The 13,703-nt window shown below is 49.7% G+C and overlaps 1 protein-coding gene across 3 annotated transcripts in view; it reads right to left on the reverse strand.

The window, feature by feature from the left end:
* The window catches only part of CUX2 (cut like homeobox 2), a 268,803-nt gene that overhangs the window by 40,311 nt on the left and 214,789 nt on the right, over positions 1-13,703 (reverse strand). The gene's annotated exons all lie outside the window — the stretch shown is intronic.

Raw genomic sequence — 13,703 nt, forward strand, 5'->3', positions numbered from 1 at the left:
TTGCTGAAGAGTGGAGGAGAGACTCAAGTCTGGGTCTCTTTCTCTAATGCCACAAAGACTTCCCATCCCAGTGCTCTGGATATTTCAACCCCAGTAGCCACGTGTAGGAAGGGGCTTCCCTGGTGGCTCAGTGGTAAAGAACATGACTGCTAAGGCAGGAGACATGGGTTTGATCCCTGGGTTGAGAAAATCCCCTGGAGAAGGAAGTGGCAACCCACTCCAGTATTCTTGCCTGGAAAATCCCATGGACAGTGGAGCCTGGCACGCTAGAGACCATGGGGTCACAAAAGGGTCGGACACAACTGACTGACTAAACAACAACAACAGCCACATGTAGGCAGGTGTTCATGGGGCCCCAAGAAAGCCAGGGCCTCCTAGCTTCAGGCCAAGGGGGCTGGTCTGTTCCACAATTTTTTCTAACACCCAAGAGCCCTCTCTCTTTCTGGTTCCTCCTCTGGGATCTCCCACTAGCATCTGCTTGGCCACTACTCTCTGCTGGTGTGGACCCTGGAGTCAGACATCCCTGGTCCAAATCGAATCCATACTTGCTTTTCAGGATTGCTGTGTGACCTTGGCAAGTGGTGCTGCCTCTCTGTACCTCACCAGCCTCATGAGCCTGTGATGAAGGTTCATGCAAAGTCCTCAACATGCTGCATGGCCCTTGGTCAGCTCAGAACACATGGACACTCTTGCTATTTTCCCTGCCCTTCTGAGTGCCAACAATACTGACCTTCTTCTCTGAGTCCCTCAAATGCACCTTCCCATCCCAGAGGCTTTGTACAGCCAGGAGGCTTCTGCCAGGACACCCTGCCCTCCTCTGTCCCTTTCAGCTAGTTGATGCGTACTCGTCTTAGCAATTCAAATGCCAGTTCTTCCAGGAAGCCTTCCCTGACCAGTTAGCTGGTTTTCCGGTATGCGCTCTCCCAGCTGTCTGCACCTTTCTTTCAAAGCAGTGGCTGTACTTCCAATTTTCAATGATTTACAAGTGCACCTAGAGAATACCCGCTGGACTGCAAACTCCACACGAGGCAGGGCTGGGACCGCATCTCCCTTTGCTCCACTGGACCCCTTGTGGGTAAATGACGCCTGACCCACAGTCCAACCTAATAAATATCTGCTGATGGAAGAAGCAGGGTAGAGCCTATACTTGGGGGCCTTCAGGTCGGGCTGGAACAAGGCCCCCGCTGCATTTTCCCCCTCTCCTCCCGCCTGTCTGCTGAGGCGGTGGGAGGCTCGGACAATGGGCGTTTGTGTCGAGGTAAGCAGGTGCACGGAACGCCGCTGCCGTCTTCCCTCCGTCAGCACTCCCCCCACGCCCCGTCATTAGGCAGGGCCTGCTCAGCGGGGTGTGCCATTATGTCTCCCCGGGCTGATGTAATTATACATTGACATAATTAACCCAGCAAGCGCATTAGGCAGGCCAGCTAAAAATTCATCTATAATTATTTGTTGTGTGCATGCTAATGAGTCCATCTGCACTGCCTTTGTACAACACGGACAAATTAATTTACAAGTCTGGATTTTTTAATAAGTTCAAGGAAACGCTTCCTATTGTGTCCTGGTTTTTGAGAAAAGAAGAAACAGGCGACAAGCGCTTGCCAGGGTCAGGGAGGTTAGATAAACACGGAGGCCGCAGCTCGGGAGCGGGCATGGAGGGCTCGCTCTGGTTCCAGGAGGTGGAACAGATCCAGCTCATGGCTCAGGGGCTGGCTGGCCAGGAGCCTGTCCAAGCCAAAAGACGCCGCTCGGGTGAGAAGGGATGTCATTTACCTCATTCCCAGGGATCAGAAATGGAGGTCTGTTCTGCTCGGAGGCCCTGTGGTCATTCTTTGTTGCCCGATACTCTCTGTTCAGGGGAAGCTGACCTCAGGTGACCCCTGGAGAGGCTAGAGGAGTGTGGGGGGGCAGTGACACTCTGCGGGGTCAGCGGGTTCCCGGGTCTGTCTCTTTGCCTTTATTTGCCCATACAGGGTAGAAAAAAAAAGTGTAAGTGAAAGTTAATCGCTCAGTTGTGTCTGACTCTTTGTGACCCCATGGACTGTAGCCAGCCAGGTTCCTCTGTCCATGGGATTCTCCGGGCAAGAATACAGGGTAGAACATAGTGATGACACTCTCAGAACCTGAAGTCCAGCGCTGGTCGTGAGCCTCAGTTTTCCCACTAAAAAGTGGGAAAATGAAACAGTTTCTGCTTCTTAGAAGTTACTATTGGGAAAACTGAAAATGATTATTCAGAGAGGCAGCGTGATTTACGGACTGCTGGTGTCAGCTCCAGCTCCAAACTGGCCATGTGACCTTTGGACTGCTGGGTAACCTCTCGAAGCCTCTATGTTCTGATCTGTACAATGGGACTGCAAGGACTGGATGAGAGGATGAGATTTGCACAGTGCCGGGTGGAGAGGAGGGCCGGACGCAGAGCCGGCTGCTCTTCTTACCCTGAGAGGGCAGCACACCTGACCCCACAGTGTTCTAGCAGCGGCGGTCTGTGGCAAAACGCCACGGAGACTCAGACACGGTGAGGCCTCATAAACTTGTCAGTGTCTGGGACACTCAGGGTCCAACAGTCCTGCTTTGAACTCCACTCAGGGACTGAATGGCTCCAGCTTAGAAGGTCACCCAAGGAGGGACGATCTGTCCATTGTCCAACGTCCCCCCCCCGCCGACCCCAGAGCAGAGTGGGGAAAAGTAGAGTCCCGTGACTTCCCTGAAGTCTGAAAGTGAGGGTGTGCTAGGGCCAAGAGGGGCCTTTGGGCCTCTTCTCTCCACACTGTGCTTCCTCCTGGATCCCCGATTGGAGAAAGAAAGTGAGGGGAGGTTCAGATGATGGCCAAAGTCAGGCAGTGGCTGAATCGTAACAGCCAGACCACTTTACATGGATTAGAATTCATTCCATCTTCACCACAACACTGTCAGGTGGGGCTCTTGTGTTCCTAGCCCACAGATGGGGAAACAGAGGCATGGCGGGGGGCCGGGGGGGGTGGGCGTGTGGGAATCACTTCCCCAAGGTGAGGCCCGATAAAGGTAGCTGCTGCTACTTCCATTTTTTAAGACAAGGAAATGAAGGCCCGGAGAGGAGATTCTATGTGCTCAAGAACATTAGCTCAGAAGTGGCAGGGGTGGAGTCTGAACCAGAGAGCCTGGTGACTCGGCAGTGGACCAAGCTGCCCCAAGGTACGGCCTGGCGGATCATCAGGCCAGAAGCACGACAGTGAGGGCTCTGTTCCTGGCCTTGCCGCCAGCTGGCTGGGTGACCTAGGACAAAGCATCCGAGTTCTCTGACCTCCACCTTCAAGTTTGTCTGATAAGCTGACCCCAGGCACACGCTCAGTCAGCACCGGATGTCACCAGATAGGCAAGGTCCTGCCAAGTGAGTGTTTTTGGCCCTGGGCCTATTCCTTGGAGCTGGGATGCTAAGGGAGGGTGATTAATAAACGGCTTCCCAGCTGAACTTGACACTCGCGGTTTGGATGTTGTGAATCCTCCAAATTCCCACAGCCTCTCATAGATAAAAGAGGGAGGGGGGCAGGCTGGGAGGCTGGCGGTCAAATCCTGGCTGTGACAGCCTCAGGGAAAGTCACATAGGTCCGCTGAGCCTCAGTTTCGCCGTCAATATAACGGGAATAACAACGGGATCTACTGCAGAGGGCTGTGCAGGGATGCATGAGCGTGCCGAGCTTCTGGGACAGTGCTTGACCCCTAACAGACTCTAAGTGAGTGTTGCCCTAATTCTTATGCCTTGTGGCAGTGTGGGATCAGAGCCAAGCATCAGCCTGTTCTGATGCAGAAGGCATCTGCAAGCCAGGAAAAGAGCTCTCACCAGAAACCAGCCCTGCTGGCACCTTGATCTTAAGACCTGCAGCCTCTAGAACTGTAATAAAAACCTTGTTTAAGTCACCTGGTTTGTGGTGTTTTCTTACAGCAGCCTGAGCAGACTAGTGTATCCTGCTTTGGGGCTCTCGTTAGCTTGGCTATAGACTGTTTTGAGATCTGCACTGCAGTGTGAGATTCCTCCCACCAACCCTCCTTCCTCTCCCCTCCCTTCCCAGGCGTCAGACCAGCATCGCCATGTGAAGACTCTCCTGGCCTTCTCCTCTCCCTCTCCTTCATCCTTCCCAGGCATCTTCCCCAAAAAACCTCTTGCACATCTAATGCCATCTTGGCATCTGTATGCTTCCAGAGGACCCAAACCAACAAGTGATTACTCTTTCACCTCTCAGAGACCTCAGTTGCCTGGTCTGTAAAATGGGGATAGTCACAGTGCCTCCCCCGTGAGGCTGCAGCTAGAGTCCAGAGTCTGTGGGTGTGGTCCCCATCTGAGGTACTGGTTTATGCCACAGTGGTGAGTCTGAAGTGGGCACAGCTCACTTCGGGGGGACCTATGAGGCCATGCACCTGCTTCACTCAGCAAATTGAGCGTCTCTCTGAGGGGGGCACAGTAATGGCCTTGTCTCTGTGTAGCTTAAATTCCAGTCAGATAATATGGATGGGGATGGAATATATCTTCAGAGCGTTGGGAAGTGACAAGTTCTAATTTGCCTTCTTGAAAGGCTCATCCAAGTTGCTGTGTGAAAAATGGGCTGTAGAGGGAGCCAGACAGGAGACTACTGCAATAGTCCAGGCAGCGAGATACTGGGATCAGGACGGTGGCAGGAGAGGAAGGGTGAAGTGCTCAGACCAAAGAGGAGACAGGAAGAACTGATGCGGTGTGGTGTTCTAGGCTGAATAGCATTCCCAATTCATGTCCATTCAGAACTTGCAAATGTGACTTTATTTAGAAACCAGGCCTGGGACTTCTCTGGTGGGTCCAGGGGCTGAGACTTTGTGCTCCTAGAGTGTGTGTGTGGCGGGTACCCAGGTTAGATCTCTGATCAGGGAACTAGGTCCTACACGCTGCAATTAAAAGTTCACATGCAGCAAGGAAGATTGAAGATCCCATGTGCTTCAGCTGAGATCTGGTGCAGCCAAATTAAAAAAAAAAAAAAAAAGAAAGAAACAGGGTCTTTGCAGATGAAATCAAGTTAAGATGAGGTCAACTGGATTAGGGCCGACTAATCCAATGACCGGTGTCTTTACAATAAGAGAGGACACAGAGGTGACACATGGGGAAAGCCCTGTGAAGACAGAGGCGGAGACTGAAACGACGTGTCTACGGGTCAAGGGGCACCCAGGCTGGCTGACCACCACAGGAGTCAGGAGAGAGGACTGGAGCCTATTCTCCCGGCGTGCCTTCAGAAGGAACCAACCCTGCCAACATCTTGATTTGGGGCTTCTGGGCTCCAAAACTGAGAGAATAAATTTCCATCGCTTTAAACCATCCAGTTTATGGGTAGTCCCAGAAAATGAAGGCACTGTGTGTGCCCCAGAGGCCTGTAGTCCAAAATCAAGGGGTTGGCAGAGCCGCGCTTTCCTGATCTGCTCCACGCTGTCTCTTAGCTTCTGGTGCTGCTGGCAATCCGGGGCGTTTCTCGGTCTGTAGTAGCGTCACTTCCGTCTCTGCCTGTCATCACACGGCCCTCCTCTCTGTGTCTCTCTCCTCGTTCTACAAGGACACCAGTGTAACTGGTGTCCTTATAGGAAGAGAGGAGCCTGGCGGGCTACAGTCCATAGGGTTGCAAAGCGTCAGACAACGACTGAAGCGACTGAGCACACATGTGTGCCCACTGGATTAGGGTCTCACCCTAAGGACCGTCCCTTATCATGATCACATCTGCAAGGTCTCTAGTCTCAGATAAGGTCACACTCACAGGCACCAGGGGTTAGGGCTTCAGTGTACCTTTTAGGGGCACACAATTCAGTCCATAACACATGGTAACTGGCTGCTGGATACCAACTGCAAGAGAGCAGGACTAAGGCATTGCCAGACTCCAAGTTTCCTCGGAAGGAAGTCCTTACTCAAGTCTAACCTACTCCCCTCCTGGTGCACCCATTTCACCAGCCATCCAGGAAGACAAGCCACTTCATAAGAGGACGTAAGAGTGCTGACCTCTGATTCTCCTGCATGTGTGTCCTCTCCCATTGCTGAAAAACTGGGCTGTGGGTTGAGTGTGGTCCCTGCTCTGGAAACTGCACAGCAACGGTGATCACCTCTCTCCCCAGGCACACTCCACCCTTGGTTTCCTCTCCACAGAATTCCTACACTTTACAGGGTGTGGGTAAACTCATTTCTTCCCAACACGCCTATCTGGGAAGATATCCACGGATGCCTGAGCTACATGGCTGGGGATTGAGTTAGGGAAGGAAAAAAAAAAATTCCTAGCATTCAGATGACTAGAAGATTCTGCCAAGTTATGCACAGGTGAAATGCTCAGTTGGGGGAACCGGCACATCCAAGGGCTTCCTGCTTAGTTGGTCCAACTGGTATGAGCTGATGCATCAGCCGTAAGTCACTGGCTGCTCTTACAAAGTGAAAGAGAGAGAAATGACAGCAAACCTTAAAAATGTTGGGAAGAGGTTTCTCAGAGAATCTGATAGTCACAGGGGCCTGGGGGCATTCAGTTTTCACTCCTCACCACCTCCTTTCTTCTTGGGCCTTTCACACAGAAGGTGTGAATGTAGGTGCCCAATAAATGTGACTTGTTTTAAGCATCTAAATTGAGGTCATTTGTTACAGCAGCAGGAGGAAACTAATACAGTCCCTAATTCAGCCATTTATTCATCAGTTTGTTTTTACTGAGCACCTACTATGTATCAGATACCATTTCTTCAGTTGCCAGATTATTTCCTGAGTATCTACTTAGTGCCAGGGAAGTTTCTGAGCCCTAAAGACAGCAGTAAGAGGAAATTCCTGCCTTCCTGGGGCTGACAGTCTAGAGAGGAGAGATAGACAAAGAACAGGTAAATCAGGTAAATCAAAGGCTCTAAGCGGGGTGAGAAGGAAAACAAAGCAGGGGCAGGGGAGAGCTTGGCCTGAGATGTGCGCCCCCCACCCCCACCCGCACCTCCACCCAGCCCCAGGAGGAAGGATGTTAATTGAGGTAGCAGGTCAGGGAAGGCTTTGTGAAGGTGGTGACAACTGAGCAGAGCCCTGAGGGGAATGAGGAAGCCAGCAGGAGGCTGAGAGAGAAACACCAGGAGAAACAGCCCCCATCAGACCAAGAAAGGGTGGCAGACCGTCCTGACCAATCCCCCTGAGTTACTGTCCCACTAACACAACTTAGCCTCATCCTCACGGCAATGGACCCATTTTACAGATGAAGATGTGGGGCTCGGAGAGGCTGGTGATGCCTGGGCAATTCTCGGTACCAGCTTCGCTTCTCCACCCTGTTCTGGGTGTTCTAGGCTGTTCTGGGTGCTGGTGGGTGGTGACTGGGTTCAGGGCAGGCTAGTTTCTGGCCTTTGTCCCCGCAACTCTAGCAACCATTCATTCTGGAGCAGATGGGGCACCCAAATCCAGGAAGCTGGGGTAAAGAATAGATGAGATGATCACCCAGCATCTTGAGCCAAAAGCTCCAGGGAACTGACATTTCTTCACCCCCCTCAATGTGCCCTGATAAATGCCAGGTACTTTGCATGTATTTATACCTCATTTAATTATCAAAACAACCACAGGAGACATCGCTATCATCCCCACTTCCAAGATGAGAAAACTGCAGCCCAGCAGAGGGAAGCCACTTGTTGAAAAAGGTGGAGCTGGATTGAACCCCGTGTGGCCCAAGAGCCAGATGCTGGTGTCCTCACGTCACGACTTCAGCTGCATCCACCTGCCCCCCTGAAGATTACCAATTTGACACTTGTCCTTATGTGATTCAATGTTTTTAACTTAAATGTATTTTAAAGGAATATGTACCTCACTATTGTAAATAGATAATTGAATTCTGTATTATAAACAAGCGCTTTCACACATAAAAATAAATACAAAGGAAAAACCAAGGATGCTGTTAATTCTAGTTACACCCCCATTGCCTGCTCAAGGCCTGGAGCTTGAAGCTGGCTCTTCCATGGTTAAAAGGAAAGAGTCACAGGTTCTGTAGGCATTTAAGGTGCTTTTGCCCCTGACTGTGACTTTATCTAGAAGGAAGTAGAAAGGTGACACCTGGTACGCAATGTGTTCACAGTTTATGTTGTGCCAGGCACACCATGACTGCTCCCCACGTCGGGTGACTCTGCTTGGGGAAGCGCTGGGTCCTGCTGACCCCTGGTCTCCAAAGGGACCTGTGCCCCCTCCACCCAGAGATCTGCACATCTCATATCTTTGTGTCAGGAGAAGTGACAGAACATCCCCATAGCACCTCATCTGGAGGCTGGGTTCCCAGATTGCTGCCGGGCTCAGCACTTCACTGGAAACCTTTCAGCGGAGACACGAGGCTGCCCAGAGCCGTGAGCTGGACTTTATTTCCCCCACTTCACTCCTGCAACATATCATGTCGATATATAGACAAGGGCAGTGGCAGCAAGAATCAAACGGCTCTGGATTCCACCTGAATTAAAAAAGCCCCAAACAGGGGACCCCAAATCAGAAGGGTCTGACTACAAATCCTTTGGATTAATTGAGCACGCTGGCAGACACGGAAGATCAAATATGAACCATCCGAGGTGGCAGGTCCTGACGGGCAGGCGGGGAGGGGGAGCATCGTTGAGAAGCGGCGTGCCTTTGTCTTACAGCCATCAGCTTGCTCTTTATGCATAAACTGCTTAATAAAATGACTAATTCATTTTGGTTACGTTGGATCTAAACCCCTAGAGAATACTGCCAGTAGATTTATAATGTTTTAATCCCACACCAGGCTTTCCAAAGCCACTGTAGGAGGAGATGAACAGAATACCCTCTATTCCATCTTCTACCACTAGCTGATGCTGTTGGTGTTTTTTTTTTTTTTAAAGTGTCTACGGGGTTGTGGGGGGAGAATGGTGAATCTAGGAAAAGCGGTCTCATTCCTCCCACTGTGTCCATCTGAAGGAAAGTGGCACTGAGAGCTTTTTTAGGAAACGGGAGCCGCAAAGGCTGTCCGAGAGGCTGTTTAGAAACACATATATGCAGAAGTATGCATGTGCCCCTCCAAAGTCTCTCTGAGACAGAAGCCTTCTCCCATCTGGGCCCCGGCTCCGGGTGCCTGTGTGGGCGGGGGGCTCAGGCTACCAACGGCGGCAGTGAGCCTCCCTTTGATCCTTTAATCCTAATTTTTGACAGCAGATGGGTTGCCCAGCCCTTGTATGCAAATGGAGGCCGGGTGTCCCGCCACCCTTTTCTCCCTCCACCGACAGTGCCGGCTGCTTCGAGGTCTCCTGGCCTGAGCACGGACAGAGGGGCTGCAGTGGGTCTTCCTTCTTGGCAAGTGATGTGATAGTAACACCATGGACAACAGCAATAGCAGCCACTGGTCTCCTGAGCATTTACTCTGTGCTAGACACCCAGCTTAGGAATTCACACGCTTTCCCTCGCTAAATCCTCCCATAGGAGGTCAGTGTGCATTTCCAGAGGAGAAAACAGAGGCACAGAGAGGTAGAGATACTCACTCAAAGGCTACCCAGCCAGGAAGGAGCAGAGCTGGGACTCAAACTCATGTCCATTGTAATAAAAATAAAGTTTCCATAGGCTGAGCTGCACAGAAAGCTCCAGGCAGGCAGGGACAGTGTTTTGTTTCGCATTTTGGCCCTGGTGCTGGGGAGAGTACCTGGCAAAGAGCGTGAGCTCCGTCTTTGCAGAATGAATCGCACAGGGCTACTCCTCTGTGCCAGGCACCGTGTTAAGTGCCCTCCATCCCCACTGAATCCACCCAGTGGGCCTACCATGAGGTGAGAGCATCTGTATTTCACGGGTGGGGAAACTGAGGACCGGAGGAGTCAGGTGTGATTCGGGACACAAGATGGCAGGATGGGGAGTGGCCCCACTCACTGAGAGGGTGCTGCGGCCTGGAGTCCTGAGAGTGCCCCTCCTGGCATGGCTCTGCCCCTTAAAATTAAGAGCTCTGTGACTCAGTTTCCCCCCAATGAAAGTATAATACCAGCCTTTGGAGCCCTGGGCTGGGAAGATCAGGCATACTTGTCGGTGAGGGTTAACGATCTTCCTCCAGCTAATGCATCTGCACTTCTGCAAGGGGCCCACCCTGTCAGCCCAGAACTTCTCAATCTACAGGCAGCAGAGACCATTAGCTGCTTTTCACTCTCTTTGGATGTCAAATCTCTCATGGTTTTGTCCCAACTCCTTCAATTTTGGGGGGGTGGGGTGGCGCTGAGCAGTGCGGCATGTGGGATCTCAGTTCCCCAACCAGGGATGGAACTCCTGCCTCCCTGTATTGGGAGCATGGAGTCTTAACTACTGGACTGCCAGGAAATCCCTTAACCCCTTCAATTTTAAAATTAATCCTGCATTCATGTTTGGAGTCGGGGATCAAGGTTCAGTGTTCACTATCTGTCTGCTGTGTGACCTTGGACAAGTGGCTTGACCTCTCTGAGTCTGCACTGCTTCAGTTGCAGAGTAGGGCAGGACGGCAGTACCGACCTCTATGGGGGCAGTCGGGATAAGAGAGCTCCTTTCTGTAAGGGGCTGAGCACACTGCCTGACACAGAAGAAGCACCCAAGAAACCAACCCGCCAGGAAGGTAGCTCATCATTTAAAACCAAATCCAAAGGCTGCTCTCCCTGCAGCACCCCTCCTGGCCTTCCCACCTTGGAGTCCTTTTCCTGCTGGATTCGGCTGTCTGTCTTGGGGTCACGTGGTCCCTGCTGGACTCTGAGGGCAGGGTAGGACTTGGGTTTGAGTTCCCACAGGGCTCAGCACATAGTAGATGCTCAGGAGAATGAGCTGATGAAAAGCCACAGCTGAAACTCCTGTCATCTCTTCTGAAAGGGCACAGCCATTCATTGAGTACCCACTGGGTGCCAGCATCATGCTGGATGCTGTCCTCTAATTATCTTTCAATCCTTAGCTGTCAGGAGTAGTGAGACTAAGACAGGAGGGGTGGGGGGCACTCCTGGCAGAAGAAATGGCAGAGGCAAAGGTGTGGCAGAAAACGGGGGTCGGGGAGCAATGCCTTCTGAAGTTAAGTACCATCTTTGGGAAAATCTGTCATCATTAAAAACTTTGAATTTTTTATGGGTTAAATAATCTTTTATGGTATCCGTCTGTGCTCCCTTGACCCCTAGAGGACCAGTTGGGCAGATGTATGTTCAGGGAGGAAGGGAAGGAGGTGAGGGCGGCCAGAGACAATGACTGATCTCTTGTTACATTAAAACCTATTTTGCCTTTATCTGCAAAGGCGGCTTATCCACTAGATGGCAGTAGAGCTAGTCATTTGGGATAAACACAACCTAAATTCTTAACCTCCCTCACTGCTTTCATCAACATGTATTTCAGACACTTCAAAGATTCAAATTTCTAAAAATTCAGATCACAAAAGTACTTTAAAAAACTATATAACCTTCAGGCAAGAAGGGTTTTTTTTTTTTTTAAGTATGACAATAAATCAAGAAGCCATAAAGCAAAGGTCTGGTAAGATTTCCCACTTTCTGCAAATATTTTTTGAACGCCTACCATGTACCATATACAAGAGATGTTGTGAACAAAGTTAAGAAACAAAAGGCAAACTAGGGGAGAAGCTATGAAACACGTTCACCAGGACAAAGGTTAATATCCCTAATACACAAAGAGTGTCCAGAAATCAATAAGAAAATGATTTCTCTGTTAGAAAAATGGGCTAAGTATATGCAAACCAGTGATTCATAAAAGAATAAATATGAGTGGTTCATAACATATGAAAAGATATTTAGTGTAACTAAGAAATGAAGGAGTACAAAATAAATCAACAAGAAGAAAAGAGAATTCTTAAGTCTTTCTGACTATTCCTGGGTTTGTGGTCAATATGTGGATACATTTTCCTTCCCAAGTTTTCTTCCTCACCCTCAGAGCTACAGCACAGTACCAATATGCCATGCATTCCCAAGAACCCCAAATGCCCAGTGTTGGGAATGAGGTTCAATAAATTATAATACAGCCATGCAAGAGACTATTGCACAAGATGAACCAAAGTTACTCAGAATTTGTAATCACACAGGGAAATACAGATGCTTGTAGTGAGTGAAAGGAATCCGAACTGAAAATTGTACATGCAGAATGAATGACCGTTTTGAAAAAGCACATGGGGAAAAGATCAGATAGAAAAACAACAAAACATTACCATTGCTTTTCTAGTATGCAGTTTCCCCTGCCTTCCTTCTATTTTGTGTATTTTTGAAATTTGACAGTAGGCATATGCAACTTTTATAACTGCAGAGAAAAATTTAAAGATCTTAAACACTGGAAAGTGTTTTCCTACTGCACATTCAGTAACTCTGTTCCCTAAATCTCTCCCCCACATCCTTGACAACTGACAGAGCTGAATGAAATCCACAGCCAATGCACGTGACTCATGTCACTTAGACCCTGATGTCAGCTTTGCAATGCGCTGCTGATTATCGAACGCTGCCAAATGCTCTCATGCATAGGTATAGGATCCTCACGGCAATGGATTAGCAGGTTCTATTATCCCTCTGCCAAACACACAGAAACCAGAGCACAGAGAAGTTCAGGTCCCTGCCCAAGGTCACACAGCTCAAAAACACCAAGCTGAGAGTCCAACTCCACCGTGTCCGATGCTACAAGCCCCATCACCTAAGCTGTCCAGCCTTGCCTCTTGAAAGAAGAAGCAGAGAGATAAACGCCTGCCAGGAGTTGCCATTTCCTGCATCAGTCTGAAAAAAACCAAAGTAAAGCCAGAGGGAAAAAAAAAATTGGGAGGCGCACTCACCTCTTATCTCCTCAGCAGTGTTCCTCTGCCTGCCCTCTTACTCCCTCTTTCCTTGTTTTCATTTAAATTTTTTCCCTTTTTTTCACTGTTAACTAATCACTCAGTAAGTTAGCTCTCTCTGAAGCTTGGGTCGGTACCTAGTGACTACGAGCACGATAAAGAAAGCAGCCGTCACCGGTACAGAAGTCAGAAAGGTTTAAATCAAATCATCCTCCACAACAATGACATTAATTATGCTTTTAACACGTTTTACTGCTTTTTTTTCTCACTTCGCGCCACATCTGTGTGAACAATATCCAAAAGATTTACGGTTTTCTTTCGTAATTACAGACATACAGGCTGCACACTTATCAAAATAGTTGCTGAGCAATCACGCTGTATCGCATTCTCTGCCAAAGATTTGTGTTGGCAGCAGTCACTCAAAACAAAAATGTTGAATCAGGACTTGTGTGGCGTGGGGGGGGGGGGGAGGGGGAGGGGGAGGAGGAAGTATTTCGACAAATAATTTGCCTGTCAAGAAATATAAAAACAGGAGAGTGTGCATCCTGGCAGATTTTCCAGGAGTGTTATTTTTATGGAGGGGGTTGGGGCGGTGTGTGTGTGTGTGGCGGGGACAGTGAGCAGCGAAGCTCTGAGCACCAACAACACATCTGACATTTGGTTCTTGTGTCTGAGGATAAAATTTAATGAGAACAAAAATATGTCTTCCTAATTCCCCTAAGAAATCATTAAAACATTTTGTTATTCTTAAATGTCTTGAAAATGAATTAGAGCCCTGAAGGGGCTGTTCCTACGGTATGTCTCCATCAGTTAAGGCTCCTTCTCTCTAACTCGGTGACAGCTGGGGATGTACCTCCCCCCGCACCGCCCCTCCATTTCTGGGGAGTAGAGTTGGGAAGGCAGACACGTGGAGTCAGCACCAGGCTTGGAACGACTCTTTGGGGAGAGGGGCAAGAGGGCACCAGAACCTTCCAGGAAGTTCCA

The sequence above is a fragment of the Cervus canadensis genome, chromosome 1 (assembly GCF_019320065.1).
Source record: "Cervus canadensis isolate Bull #8, Minnesota chromosome 1, ASM1932006v1, whole genome shotgun sequence".
NCBI classification, from domain to species: domain Eukaryota; kingdom Metazoa; phylum Chordata; class Mammalia; order Artiodactyla; family Cervidae; genus Cervus; species Cervus canadensis.